The 14,716-nt window shown below is 44.2% G+C and overlaps 1 long non-coding RNA gene across 2 annotated transcripts; it reads right to left on the bottom strand.

Moving 5' to 3' along the window:
* Positions 1–270: 270 nt before the first annotated feature.
* Positions 271–9,565, bottom strand: LOC128332488 (uncharacterized). 2 transcript variants are annotated; one of them, XR_008310670.1, is made up of 5 exons: positions 5,487–9,565; positions 4,505–5,150; positions 2,152–3,909; positions 1,641–1,913; positions 271–1,011 (listed from the first exon to the last, which is right to left on the bottom strand). It is a non-coding gene; the product is annotated as an uncharacterized LOC128332488 (long non-coding RNA). The 2 variants fall into 2 exon arrangements; XR_008310669.1 differs by having other exon boundaries at positions 271–1,913; positions 5,487–9,564.
* Positions 9,566–14,716: the final 5,151 nt, after the last annotated feature.

The raw sequence follows: 14,716 nt of genomic DNA, 5'->3' as shown, positions 1-14,716 counted from the left end.
GCTGTCGCATCTTTCACACACCCCGCCACCACCACCACGACAAGCTGCCCCAGCTGTAAGCCATGCCCATGGCCTGGACACTTCAGATGGAGAGGGTGAGCAGTGCTGAGGAAACTTCGCTCTGCACATGTCCAGAGGATCTCAGTATTCTGAGTTGGAATCCAGAGCCAGAACATGTTCTCTCACACTGACAGGCAGAAGAGGGGCAACGGAAGAAGGGATTGGTCACTAGAGGGTTGCCGCTTTGACACATTACAGAAAAGAAGAACCTGGGTTCCACATGAATGTTTTACAGAGTATTAAATCCACAGATTGTTCACATAAAGAAAACACAGAGAACTATTTCCAAGTAGTAGGAGATGACCCTGTCCATCAATAATGTAAACCAAGGAAGCATCACTGCCCGTGGCAGCAACTCCTGAAACTACAGGGGAGAGGTTACCAGCACTTCACCCTGAGCGTAGGACTTCAGCTCCTACGTCCCTACAATATTACAGTAAGAACAATTTGCAATATGTCCACATAAGTCTCTTTTGGGAGGAAAAGCAGCTATAGAGACTAGTTTACACAGCTTGAAATTGTACATCCAACATCCTTATAAGCAAATAAAAACATCTAAATATAGGTCAATACATATCACCAACAAGCATTTTAAAACAGTCTGCCCTCCGGGGTAGGTTATTCACATGAAATCTAAATTCATCCCCAGTCTACATAGCAATGCATATAAACCAACCTGCAAGGGGAAAAGAACATCTGGAAAAAAGATATAAACATGAATACATACCTCTTTGACATTAGCCATTTTTATACACTTCTGATTTCTTGCAATATCCTCCTAAGTGGGGATTCACCCACAATCTACATGGCAGTCCAGGTAAAAGCTAGCTGCTGGGGTGAAAATTTCAACATGGCTGAAATACCTCTTTGACATTAGTCATTTTTATACACTTTTGATTTTGAATTCTGAGGAATTCATACTCCACATAACAATCCATTTAGATCAACCTGCTGGAGTAAAAAAAAAAGTTGAAGACACTTTTTTACTCTCTCTTCTTTGGAACTGATAAATGTATCAACATTCAAAATGCACCACAAAATATCCTCAAATGTGCAAGTGTTAAATATTAGTGTTAGTTCCAAACATTACAAAGATATTTTTTCAGATCCACTGAAAATATACCTACTCACGCAAAGCAGCCATCTCAGAAAATTTGCCCAAAGAAAAATTCTACTTTTCCTCTAATCTCAGTTTCAAATACAGTAATTTTCTTGTAATTTTAATGGTGCTTGTAACTGGGTTTCCCGTTTTAATGTTTTTAATCCTGGCTGTTGTGTTATTTCTATTTTATCTGTGGTTCTTGTTTAATTCTTTTTATTGTGCTTATCTGTGTTTTGCATTTATTAGCGAGGTTGGGAGTCTTTTGCATTTAGTAGTGGGTTCATTTCTTATTTTATTTTATTTTGCATTTAGTGTTTCAGGTGTTTTTTCCTTCCATTTAGTAGAACAGGGTTGTATTTAGAAGTGATAGGTTTAGCAGCAGTGTGCTGAATGTGTAGGATAGAAATATTGTTTGTATATTTCTTTCTTTATTAGGCATTAACAGTTTGTCAGCAAAGCATATTCCAAACTAACTTACCTCCCAGGGCTCTGTGAAGATCAAGCAAGTAAGAAACTCGTGCTTGAAGCCTCTGGTTACAGCCAGTGTCTTAGATATTTATCTGAAAAAGAGCCTTAAACTGATAGCACAATTATTATTATGATTACAAATATTTATACGCCACTTTTCAAAAAGGTGTTCTCAGAGTGATTTATGTAAGGAAAGAAGAGGGCTCTTTGACCCAAAAGGGCTCACAAAGTTTTGCTTGACATGGCTTCTGCATTGTTGCCTCCTTTCATTCTTTCTTGAAATCTGTTGGAAAGGAATATGTTATGTCATTTATTTTGAAGAGCAGGCAATATGACATCTTGCAGGCAATAAGAGAAGTTTGCAAAGGATTAAGTCTTAGATTTATTGGGCAATATACTTCTCATAGTTCTTTCATTTTCACCATCTTGCAAAAATCAAAATGTAGTAAATATTGGATGACATGACATCTTATCAAAATTACCCAAAGGAAGCTGGATTAGTCTACACTAAAGTAACTTACTTTACTCATGAGTGGTATTATTGAGGAAGTTAGTCTGCTTGTCATCCACTGACTATATCGATCTTGTATATATTCTTCAGTCCTGATGAGGAGCCTCATCATATAAGGCATTGGTACACCTTTCCGTTATACCCTGAGAGTTCCCTTTTTGTTGGTTGGGCTTTCTTTACCTTGGTACTGTCTCCGTTTTTCAGGCACACCATCTTTTTAACTCTATCTTTGAACCAAAATCACCACTCAGGAATGGAGATCACTGTGAAATGTGCACGAACTCTCTTTCTTCCTGCCAGGCATGCTGCAAAATGTACTTGGGAAGATAAGATGGAACACACATAAAGCATGTTCCTTTCCTTGCAAGCCAGCCACCATTTCAGAGATCATGATGGTCCACAAAGCTGTTTGGAGAACACACATGAAGCATCAGTTCTACAGCTTGATTCACGATTTTTAGAGACTGAAGGAACTCAAGCCAGTAGCCTTGAGTGACATAGCCCCGGGTTTCACAGAACTTTCTGAGGATAGAATGCAATATGCATGAAGCATGTTCCTCTTCATATGAGCCACTGTCTTAGAGATTTGTCAGGGTTTTTTTTAATGAAGTTCTTCCTCATGACAAACGAGATCGGTTGAGCCTGGCTTGACTTTTGTAGCCTCCTTGCACTGTTGCTTGAAATCTGTTAGGAAAGAACAAGATACAACTTTTATTTTCAATTGTGGGCCATTTTAAACCCATTTTTACACTAGGCAGCCCTTATACCCTGAGAGTTCTCTTTTTGTTCACTTGTGTGCTCTTCACCTTGGTCCAATCTCTGTCTCTGAGCCTTACCTATCACAGAGGCCGCTTCATTCAAACGTCAGCACCTGGGCATGGAAGTTGTAAGGAAACATGTGCCCACTCTTCTTTCTTTGTGCCAAAACTTACCGCAAAAGCTTACTGAGACAGAAAGCAACCCTCATCAAGCATGTTCAATTCAAGAGAGCCACAATCTTAGAGTTTATGCTGCCTCCCACTGCTGTTGAAAAAATAAAGAAACCTGAAGCTTCTGTTGGCAACCCCTGAAATTTAGTGATTTCTGGGCCTTGAGTTCTGCAGCCCCAAGGCTGACTTCTCTTGCTACCTTCTTCCGTTCCTGCCTGAGATGCATGCTGTTCTTCCTTGGCTTGTGTGTCATTGCGTTCTTTCATTCTTTCCTGAAATCTGTTGGAAAAGAGCAAGTTATGTCATTTATTTTGAATTGTGTTAAATATTGAATTCTTATCTTATTTACTTATAACCTTAGGAGGTTGCTAAGGATTGAATACTGGATAATAGGATAATAATAAAACGTTTCAACATCACCACTAGGGCATGGAGGTCCTTGAGAAAGGTGCACCAATTCTGTTTCTTCTTGCCAAACCATTGCTCAGGGGACAGAATGGAACACGCATGAAGCATGTTCCATTCAAGACAGCCACCATCTTAGAGATGACACTGCCCAACAAATCCATCAAGAGAATATAGAAGCCTGAAGCTTCCAACACGTGAGAAGGATGTTAAATTCAGGACAGCCACCATTTCAGATGATGATGCCTGACAAAGCTGGTGGAAGAATAAAGAAAGAGGGAGAATAAAGATTCCTGTGGAGAGCCCCTATATCCAGTGTCTTCTAGGGCTTGACTTCTGCAGCACTTGGTTTGGCTTATATTGCATGTTGTTGCTTCTTCTCATTCTCTCTTGAGACTCCTTTACTTCTTTCCTGGAGTCTGGAGGAAAGAAATCTGTAGGAAAGGAAGAAAGATTTTGGGGTGGGAAATGTGGCATCTTTATCTTGTAACATGAGACAGTTGCTAAGGATTATTTGTTTATTCAGCATATTTGTAAACTGCCCAAACCACACATCTCTGGGCAGTTTACAATAAAGCATCACAAATTAAATACAAAGTTAATTACTACATATCAGAATTTGTGGATAATGAGCTGATCACAATTGTTTCATTTTTTATATTAACCCATGACAATCCATGTCTAAGGAATGTTGAGCAAACATTTCAGGTATACAGTCTTCAGTCTTCTGATGAAGCGCTTCATCATAGAATACAATTCCACAGCAAGGGAAGTTATTTTCCCGTGAGATCATCTCATACACCCTGAGAGTTCACTTTTAGTTGGTCCAGTTGTGTAATTTATTCTGAAGAGAGGGCTATATCATATCCTTATCTTGTGAGGATTTGGCTAAGGAGTGCATCATCATCAGAACGTGCACATAATGCAGTGATACAGCTCGGGGTAGGGTGGGGGCGTGTTGGCAGATTGGAAAAGTAGAATTTCTTCTATATATTGAGTGAACATATTATCTCTGTCTCTGAGCCTTACCTGCCAGGCAGGCCTCTTGGCAGGAGAAAACGGTCCAGAAGCAAACTTGGGCATGGAAGTCATTGGGACATGTGGGCCGACTCGGTTTCTTCTTGCCAAATTTGCTATGATGTGTTGTCAAGAGGATACAATGGAACACGCATGAAGCGTATTCTATTAAAGGCAGCCGCCACCTTAGAGTGTCTGTAGTCCCTCATAGTTGTTTGGGAGAATAAAGCCTGCAGCTTCTAACATGCATGAAGCATGTTCCATTACAGGAAGTCACTATTTTAGAGGTCATGCTCCCTACCACAGCTGTTTTGTGTTGTGCTTTGTCTGTCATGTTGTAGGTGTGTTTATTGGATGTTTTGCCATGTTGTGTTGTGAGCTGCCCAGATAACATTTAGTATTCTTGGGACAATAAGGAAGCCTGACGCTTATCGTGTGTGTGTGTGTGTGTGTGTGTGTGCTTTGTCTGTCATGTTGTAGGTGTGTGTATTGTATGTTTTGCCATGTTGTGTTGTGAGCTGCCCAGAGAACATTTAGTATTCTTGGGACAATAAGGAAGCCTGACGCTTCTCGTGTGTGTGTGTGTCTGTGTGTGGTTGGCTGCTTTCATGTCTTCTTGGCTTCTGTGACGTTGCCTCCTTTCATTGGTTCTTGAAGTCTGTTGGAAAAGAGCAAGGGGTGTCTCTCATTCTCAAATAAGGGCAATATCATAGTCTTATAATATGAGGATTTTGCCAAAGGAGTGCATATTAGATTTCTGGCATAGCATGCTCTTCACACTTGTTTCCTTTTTTAAATATTATCTTGTGACTATCAATGTGTACTATATATTGAGTAAAGATTTCTGGTATACATTCTTCAGCACCCTCATGAAAAACCTCATCACAAAATACAGTGATACAGCTGGGGCGAAGGGGTCTGGCAGATTTTCTCCTCTACAAAGATAGTGCTCTTGGGGCGGGGGGGGGGGCTCGTCTCTGTGTCTGAGCCTTACCTGGCAGGTAGGCCTCTTGGGAGGAGAAAACGGTCCAGAAGCAAACTCGGGCACAGAACTCATTGGGACACGTGGGCCAACTCGGTTTCTTCTTGCCAAATTCGCAATGATGAGTTGTCAAGAGGATACGTTGTCAAGATGTATCATTTATTCTGAAGTAAGGGCAATTCACAGTCTAATCTTATTGGAATTTTGCCTAAATTCCTTCCCCGGTTCTTTGTTTTTTTTCAGATTGTAATTTTCATTGTCTAATAAATATTGAATAAACATTTTTGGTATACATTCTTCAGCCCTCTTATAAAAAGCATTATCACAAAATGCAATGGTGCAGCTAGGGATTCTTTTTCTAGTATATTTTGTCCTAAATCCTGTGTTTCCTTTTTTTGTTGCTCCAGTCTCTGTTTTTGAGAGTTACCTGTCACTCAGGTTTCTTGGAAAGATAAAATATTCCAAAAGCACTACTCAGGCATAGTAGTTAATGGACACATGCGCTGATTCTATTTCTTGTTGCCAAGGCTGCCACAAAGCGTTGTTGAGGGGGTAGAACAGAACACACATGAAGTGTATTCATTCAGGTCAGCCACTAAATCGGAGATGCTGCCTCATAAGACTATCAGAATTATAAAGATGTCTAATTTTTCTAACATACATGAAGCGTCTTCCTTACAAGCCAGCCACCATATTAGAGACTGTGCTGCCTCCTACAGCTGTGTTATGTATTAGGTTTTTATACTGCCTCACCTAGATGGCTGTTGCAATTCACAGATATAAAAAGATAAAAACTAATAACTCATTAAACCAAATTTGAGAGGCTAAGAAGAGAATTCTCTCTTCAGTTGGGAGAATATAGAAGCCTGAAGCTTCCCACATGCATGAAGCATGTTCCATTCAAGCCCACTGGAAAGTTAGAGATCATGCTGCCTCAGAAAGGTGTTGGCAGATCTAGAAGCCTGAAGCTTCTAACGTGCATGAAGGGTGTTCCATTCAAGCCAGCCACTATCTTAGGAGTTATGCTGCCTAACACACAGCTGTCGGGAGAATAAAAAAGTCTCAGGTTTCTTTTGACAGCCTCAAATAGCACTGAGTTTTCTCAGACAAAAATGGCCCAGTCTGTAGTTACACAGCTCCTGGCCTCACAGAATTCTCTGCTACAGCCCCTGTGCCGTTGCGCTCAGAAGTCCTGCCCTACGCTGTCCATAGTTATAACATTAGGATGCAGAGAGAAAGAACGCTCTAATAGTGGACAGGTTTTCACTGTGATGCAGAAGACTGTGGCGCCCCAGCGTTCTGAGGACGGGGAGAATCTGTCGCGTTTTACCCTCTGCAGACAAGATGCGATAAATGTGGGCAATGAGGTGGCAGGGCTTTTGTACACGTCAGCACGGCTGCAGCATCCTCAGAGGGGAGTTGAGGTTTTTTTGGCAAGATGAAACACAAGCAGAGAGGTGAACTCCCCACTTAGAAATTCCATTTCCCCTCAGAGACTGTTTTTTAGCAGGGGGCTTGAAGCCCACATTTTCACAAAAAGTTTTCTTGTGATAGAGTAGCATGGCTTAAGTGGTTTCCTCCTTTTCCTGAGGCAACAGAGATTATTATTCTAGTGAGGTAAAGTCCAAGTCTGGGCATAGAGCCCTTCCTTGCACTGTCCTGAAGACAGCCTTCCCTCAGAAACTATTCCTATTATTGTTGAGGCAAAGTCCAAGGCTGGGCATAAAGCCCTTTTTTGCACTGTCCTGAAGACAGCCTTCCCTCAGAAACTATTCCTATTATTGTTGAGGTAAAGTCCAAGGCTGGGCATAAAGCCCTTTTTTGCACTGTCCTGAAGACAGCCTTCCCTCAGAAACTATTCCTATTATTGTTGAGGCAAAGTCCAAGGCTGGGCATAAAGCCCTTTTTTGCACTGTCCTGAAGACAGCCTTCCCTCAGAAACTATTCCTATTATTGTTGAGGTAAAGTCCAAGGCTGGGCATAAAGCCTTTCCTTGCACTGTCCTGAAGACAGCCTTCCCTCAGAAACTATTCCTATTATTGTTGAGGCAAAGTCCAAGGCTGGGCATAAAGCCCTTTTTTGCACTGTCCTGAAGACAGCCTTCCCTCAGAAACTATTCCTATTATTGTTGAGGTAAAGTCCAAGGCTGGGCATAAAGCCTTTCCTTGCACTGTCCTGAAGACAGCCTTCCCTCAGAAACTATTCCTATTATTGTTGAGGCAAAGTCCAAGGCTGGGCATAAAGCCCTTTTTTGCACTGTCCTGAAGACAGCCTTCCCTCAGAAACTATTCCTATTATTGTTGAGGCAAAGTCCAAGGCTGGGCATAAAGCCCTTTTTTGCACTGTCCTGAAGACAGCCTTCCCTCAGAAACTATTCCTATTATTGTTGAGGTAAAGTCCAAGGCTGGGCATAAAGCCTTTCCTTGCACTGTCCTGAAGACAGCCTTCCCTCAGAAACTATTCCTATTATTGTTGAGGCAAAGTCCAAGGCTGGGCATAAAGCCCTTCCTTGCACTGTCCTGAAGACAGCCTTCCCTCAGAAACTATTCCTATTATTGTTGAGGCAAAGTCCAAGGCTGGGCATAAAGCCCTTTTTTGCACTGTCCTGAAGACAGCCTTCCCTCAGAAACTATTCCTATTATTGTTGAGGTAAAGTCCAAGGCTGGGCATAAAGCCTTTCCTTGCACTGTCCTGAAGACAGCCTTCCCTCAGAAACTATTCCTATTATTGTTGAGGCAAAGTCCAAGGCTGGGCATAAAGCCCTTTTTTGCACTGTCCTGAAGACAGCCTTCCCTCAGAAACTATTCCTATTATTGTTGAGGTAAAGTCCAAGGCTGGGCATAAAGCCTTTCCTTGCACTGTCCTGAAGACAGCCTTCCCTCAGAAACTATTCCTATTATTGTTGAGGCAAAGTCCAAGGCTGGGCATAAAGCCCTTTTTTGCACTGTCCTGAAGACAGCCTTCCCTCAGAAACTATTCCTATTATTGTTGAGGTAAACTCCTTTGCACTGTCCTGAAGACAGCCTTCCCTCAGAAACTATTCCTATTATTGTTGAGGCAAAGTCCAAGGCTGGGCATAAAGCCCTTTTTTGCAATGTCCTGAAGACAGCCTTCCCTCAGAAACTATTCCTATTATTGTTGAGGTAAAGTCCAAGGCTGGGCATAAAGCCTTTCCTTGCACTGTCCTGAAGACAGCCTTCCCTCAGAAACTATTCCTATTATTGTTGAGGCAAAGTCCAAGGCTGGGCATAAAGCCCTTCCTTGCACTGTCCTGAAGACAGCCTTCCCTCAGAAACTATTCCTATTATTGTTGAGGCAAAGTCCAAGGCTGGGCATAAAGCCCTTTTTTGCACTGTCCTGAAGACAGCCTTCCCTCAGAAACTATTCCTATTATTGTTGAGGTAAAGTCCAAGGCTGGGCATAAAGCCTTTCCTTGCACTGTCCTGAAGACAGCCTTCCCTCAGAAACTATTCCTATTATTGTTGAGGCAAAGTCCAAGGCTGGGCATAAAGCCCTTTTTTGCACTGTCCTGAAGACAGCCTTCCCTCAGAAACTATTCCTATTATTGTTGAGGTAAAGTCCAAGGCTGGGCATAAAGCCTTTCCTTGCACTGTCCTGAAGACAGCCTTCCCTCAGAAACTATTCCTATTATTGTTGAGGCAAAGTCCAAGGCTGGGCATAAAGCCCTTTTTTGCACTGTCCTGAAGACAGCCTTCCCTCAGAAACTATTCCTATTATTGTTGAGGTAAACTCCTTTGCACTGTCCTGAAGACAGCCTTCCCTCAGAAACTATTCCTATTATTGTTGAGGCAAAGTCCAAGGCTGGGCATAAAGCCCTTTTTTGCAATGTCCTGAAGACAGCCTTCCCTCAGAAACTATTCCTATTATTGTTGAGGTAAAGTCCAAGGCTGGGCATAAAGCCCTTTTTTGCACTGTCCTGAAGACAGCCTTCCCTCAGAAACTATTCCTATTATTGTTGAGGTAAAGTCCAAGGCTGGGCATAAAGCCCTTCCTTGCACTGTCCTGAAGACAGCCTTCCCTCAGAAACTATTCCTATTATTGTTGAGGCAAAGTCCAAGGCTGGGCATAAAGCCCTTTTTTGCACTGTCCTGAAGACAGCCTTCCCTCAGAAACTATTCCTATTATTGTTGAGGTAAAGTCCAAGGCTGGGCATAAAGCCCTTTTTTGCACTGTCCTGAAGACAGCCTTCCCTCAGAAACTATTCCTATTATTGTTGAGGCAAAGTCCAAGGCTGGGCATAAAGCCCTCCTTTGCACTGTCCTGAAGACAGCCTTCCCTCAGAAACTATTCCTATTATTGTTGAGGTAAAGTCCAAGGCTGGGCATAAAGCCTTTCCTTGCACTGTCCTGAAGACAGCCTTCCCTCAGAAACTATTCCTATTATTGTTGAGGCAAAGTCCAAGGCTGGGCATAAAGCCCTTTTTTGCACTGTCCTGAAGACAGCCTTCCCTCAGAAACTATTCCTATTATTGTTGAGGCAAAGTCCAAGGCTGGGCATAAAGCCCTTTTTTGCACTGTCCTGAAGACAGCCTTCCCTCAGAAACTATTCCTATTATTGTTGAGGCAAAGTCCAAGGCTGGGCATAAAGCCCTTTTTTGCACTGTCCTGAAGACAGCCTTCCCTCAGAAACTATTCCTATTATTGTTGAGGCAAAGTCCAAGGCTGGGCATAAAGCCCTTTTTTGCACTGTCCTGAAGACAGCCTTCCCTCAGAAACTATTCCTATTATTGTTGAGGCAAAGTCCAAGGCTGGGCATAAAGCCCTCCTTTGCACTGTCCTGAAGACAGCCTTCCCTCAGAAACTATTCCTATTATTGTTGAGGTAAAGTCCAAGGCTGGGCATAAAGCCCTTTTTTGCACTGTCCTGAAGACAGCCTTCCCTCAGAAACTATTCCTATTATTGTTGAGGCAAAGTCCAAGGCTGGGCATAAAGCCCTTTTTTGCACTGTCCTGAAGACAGCCTTCCCTCAGAAACTATTCCTATTATTGTTGAGGCAAAGTCCAAGGCTGGGCATAAAGCCCTCCTTTGCACTGTCCTGAAGACAGCCTTCCCTCAGAATCTATTCCTATTATTGTTGAGGCAAAGTCCAAGGCTGGGCATAAAGCCCTCCTTTGCACTGTCCTGAAGACAGCCTTCCCTCAGAATCTATTCCTATTATTGTTGAGGCAAAGTCCAAGGCTGGGCATAAAGCCCTTTTTTGCACTGTCCTGAAGACAGCCTTCCCTCAGAAAATATTCCTATTATTGTTGAGGTAAAGGCCAAGGCTGGGCATAAAGCCCTCCTTTGCACTGTCCTGAAGACAGCCTTCCCTCAGAAACTATTCCTATTATTGTTGAGGCAAAGTCCAAGGCTGGGCATAAAGCCCTTTTTTGCACTGTCCTGAAGACAGCCTTCCCTCAGAAACTATTCCTATTATTGTTGAGGCAAAGTCCAAGGCTGGGCATAAAGCCCTTTTTTGCACTGTCCTGAAGACAGCCTTCCCTCAGAAACTATTCCTATTATTGTTGAGGCAAAGTCCAAGGCTGGGCATAAAGCCCTTTTTTGCACTGTCCTGAAGACAGCCTTCCCTCAGAAACTATTCCTATTATTGTTGAGGCAAAGTACAAGGCTGGGCATAAAGCCCTCCTTTGCACTGTCCTGAAGACAGCCTTCCCTCAGAAACTATTCCTATTATTGTTGAGGCAAAGTCCAAGGCTGGGCATAAAGCCCTTTTTTGCACTGTCCTGAAGACAGCCTTCCCTCAGAAACTATTCCTATTATTGTTGAGGCAAAGTCCAAGGCTGGGCATAAAGCCCTCCTTTGCACTGTCCTGAAGACAGCCTTCCCTCAGAAACTATTCCTATTATTGTTGAGGTAAAGTCCAAGGCTGGGCATAAAGCCCTTTTTTGCACTGTCCTGAAGACAGCCTTCCCTCAGAAACTATTCCTATTACTGTTGAGGCAAAGTCCAAGGCTGGGCATAAAGCCCTTTTTTGCACTGTCCTGAAGACAGCCTTCCCTCAGAAACTATTCCTATTACTGTTGAGGCAAAGTCCAAGGCTGGGCATAAAGCCCTTTTTTGCACTGTCCTGAAGACAGCCTTCCCTCAGAAACTATTCCTATTATTGTTGAGGCAAAGTCCAAGGCTGGGCATAAAGCCCTTCCTTGCACTGTCCTGAAGACAGCCTTCCCTCAGAAACTATTCCTATTACTGTTGAGGCAAAGTCCAAGGCTGGGCATAAAGCCCTTTTTTGCACTGTCCTGAAGACAGCCTTCCCTCAGAAACTATTCCTATTACTGTTGAGGCAAAGTCCAAGGCTGGGCATAAAGCCCTTTTTTGCACTGTCCTGAAGACAGCCTTCCCTCAGAAACTATTCCTATTATTGTTGAGGCAAAGTCCAAGGCTGGGCATAAAGCCCTTCCTTGCACTGTCCTGAAGACAGCCTTCCCTCAGAAACTATTCCTATTATTGTTGAGGCAAAGTCCAAGGCTGGGCATAAAGCCTTTCCTTGCACTGTCCTGAAGACAGCCTTCCCTCAGAAACTATTCCTATTACTGTTGAGGCAAAGTCCAAGGCTGGGCATAAAGCCCTTTTTTGCACTGTCCTGAAGACAGCCTTCCCTCAGAAACTATTCCTATTACTGTTGAGGCAAAGTCCAAGGCTGGGCATAAAGCCCTTTTTTGCACTGTCCTGAAGACAGCCTTCCCTCAGAAACTATTCCTATTATTGTTGAGGCAAAGTCCAAGGCTGGGCATAAAGCCCTCCTTTGCACTGTCCTGAAGACAGCCTTCCCTCAGAAACTATTCCTATTACTGTTGAGGCAAAGTCCAAGGCTGGGCATAAAGCCCTTTTTTGCACTGTCCTGAAGACAGCCTTCCCTCAGAAACTATTCCTATTATTGTTGAGGCAAAGTCCAAGGCTGGGCATAAAGCCCTTTTTTGCACTGTCCTGAAGACAGCCTTCCCTCAGAAACTATTCCTATTATTGTTGAGGCAAAGTCCAAGGCTGGGCATAAAGCCCTCCTTTGCACTGTCCTGAAGACAGCCTTCCCTCAGAAACTATTCCTATTATTGTTGAGGCAAAGTCCAAGGCTGGGCATAAAGCCCTTTTTTGCACTGTCCTGAAGACAGCCTTCCCTCAGAAACTATTCCTATTATTGTTGAGGCAAAGTCCAAGGCTGGGCATAAAGCCCTTTTTTGCACTGTCCTGAAGACAGCCTTCCCTCAGAAACTATTCCTATTATTGTTGAGGCAAAGTCCAAGGCTGGGCATAAAGCCCTCCTTTGCACTGTCCTGAAGACAGCCTTCCCTCAGAAACTATTCCTATTATTGTTGAGGCAAAGTCCAAGGCTGGGCATAAAGCCCTCTTTTGCACTGTCCTGAAGACAGCCTTCCCTCAGAAACTATTCCTATTATTGTTGAGGCAAAGTCCAAGGCTGGGCATAAAGCCCTTTTTTGCACTGCCCTGAAGACAGCCTTCCCTCAGAAAATATTCCTATTATTGTTGAGGTAAAGGCCAAGGCTGGGCATAAAGCCCTTCCTTGCACTGCCCTGAAGACAGCCTTCCCTCAGAAACTATTCCTATTATTGTTGAGGTAAAGGCCAAGGCTGGGCATAAAGCCCTTCCTTGCACTGCCCTGAAGACAGCCTTCCCTCAGAAACTATTCCTATTATTGTTGAGGCAAAGTCCAAGGCTGGGCATGGAGCCCTTCCTGGCAGTGCCCTGAAGACAGCCTTCCCTCAGAAACTATTCCTATTATTGTTGAGGCAAAGTCCAAGGCTGGGCATAAAGCCCTTCCTGGCAGTGCCCTGAAGACAGCCTTCCCTCAGAAACTATTCCTATTATTGTTGAGGCAAAGTCCAAGGCTGGGCATAAAGCCCTTCCTTGCACTGCCCTGAAGACAGCCTTCCCTCAGAAAATATTCCTATTATTGTTGAGGCAAAGTCCAAGGCTGGGCATAAAGCCCTTCCTTGCACTGCCCTGAAGACAGCCTTCCCTCAGAAAATATTCCTATTATTGTTGAGGCAAAGTCCAAGGCTGGGCATAAAGCCCTTCCTTGCACTGCCCTGAAGACAGCCTTCCCTCAGAAAATATTCCTATTATTGTTGAGGTAAAGGCCAAGGCTGGGCATAAAGCCCTTTTTTGCACTGTCCTGAAGACAGCCTTCCCTCAGAAACTATTCCTATTATTGTTGAGGTAAAGGCCAAGGCTGGGCATAAAGCCCTTCCTTGCACTGCCCTGAAGACAGCCTTCCCTCAGAAACTATTCCTATTATTGTTGAGGTAAAGGCCAAGGCTGGGCATAAAGCCCTTTTTTGCACTGTCCTGAAGACAGCCTTCCCTCAGAAAATATTCCTATTATTGTTGAGGTAAAGGCCAAGGCTGGGCATAAAGCCCTTTTTTGCACTGTCCTGAAGACAGCCTTCCCTCAGAAAATATTCCTATTATTGTTGAGGTAAAGGCCAAGGCTGGGCATAAAGCCCTTTTTTGCACTGTCCTGAAGACAGCCTTCCCTCAGAAAATATTCCTATTATTGTTGAGGGAAAGGCCAAGGCTGGGCATAAAGCCCTTCCTTGCACTGCCCTGAAGACAGCCTTCCCTCAGAAAATATTCCTATTATTGTTGAGGCAAAGTCCAAGGCTGGGCATGGAGCCCTTCCTGGCAGTGCCCTGAAGACAGCCTTCCCTCAGAAAATATTCCTATTATTGTTGAGGTAAAGGCCAAGGCTGGGCATGGAGCCCTTCCTTGCACTGCCCTGAAGACAGCCTTCCCTCAGAAACTATTCCTATTATTGTTGAGGCAAAGTCCAAGGCTGGGCATGGAGCCCTTCCTGGCAGTGCCTCGGAGGCTCGTCCTCGACCTAGTTTCTCCTCAGAGGTTTTCGCTGGCAAAGTGGCCGCGGAGCTTGAAGCCCGCTAATTCCTGCCACTGCCTGGGCGCTAGGCGCTCCCTTCGCGGAGTCTGGCAGCGCGGCTGGGGTGGTCTTCGGCGAGCGAGTCCTCCTCTTCTCCTTCTTCTTCTCCTTCTCCTCCTCCTCCTCCTCTTGGGTTCCTCCTCCTGAGGCAGCCAGCAAGGCCCGCCTCGCCCTTCCTCTCGCCTCAGCTGCCCGCGGCGGTGCAGCTCGCGCTCTGAGCCGCAAGGGGCGCACGGAGGAGGAGAAGGTGGGTCGGGTTGGAAGGGGCGGAGCTTGAGAAGGGGCGGGGCGCGGCAGCCCACACCAGCCGCCTCCCTGCGTGTGACGTCA

The sequence above is a fragment of the Hemicordylus capensis genome, chromosome 7 (assembly GCF_027244095.1).
Source record: "Hemicordylus capensis ecotype Gifberg chromosome 7, rHemCap1.1.pri, whole genome shotgun sequence".
Classification (NCBI taxonomy): domain Eukaryota; kingdom Metazoa; phylum Chordata; class Lepidosauria; order Squamata; family Cordylidae; genus Hemicordylus; species Hemicordylus capensis.
This window is presented reverse-complemented; position numbering and strand designations above follow the sequence as displayed.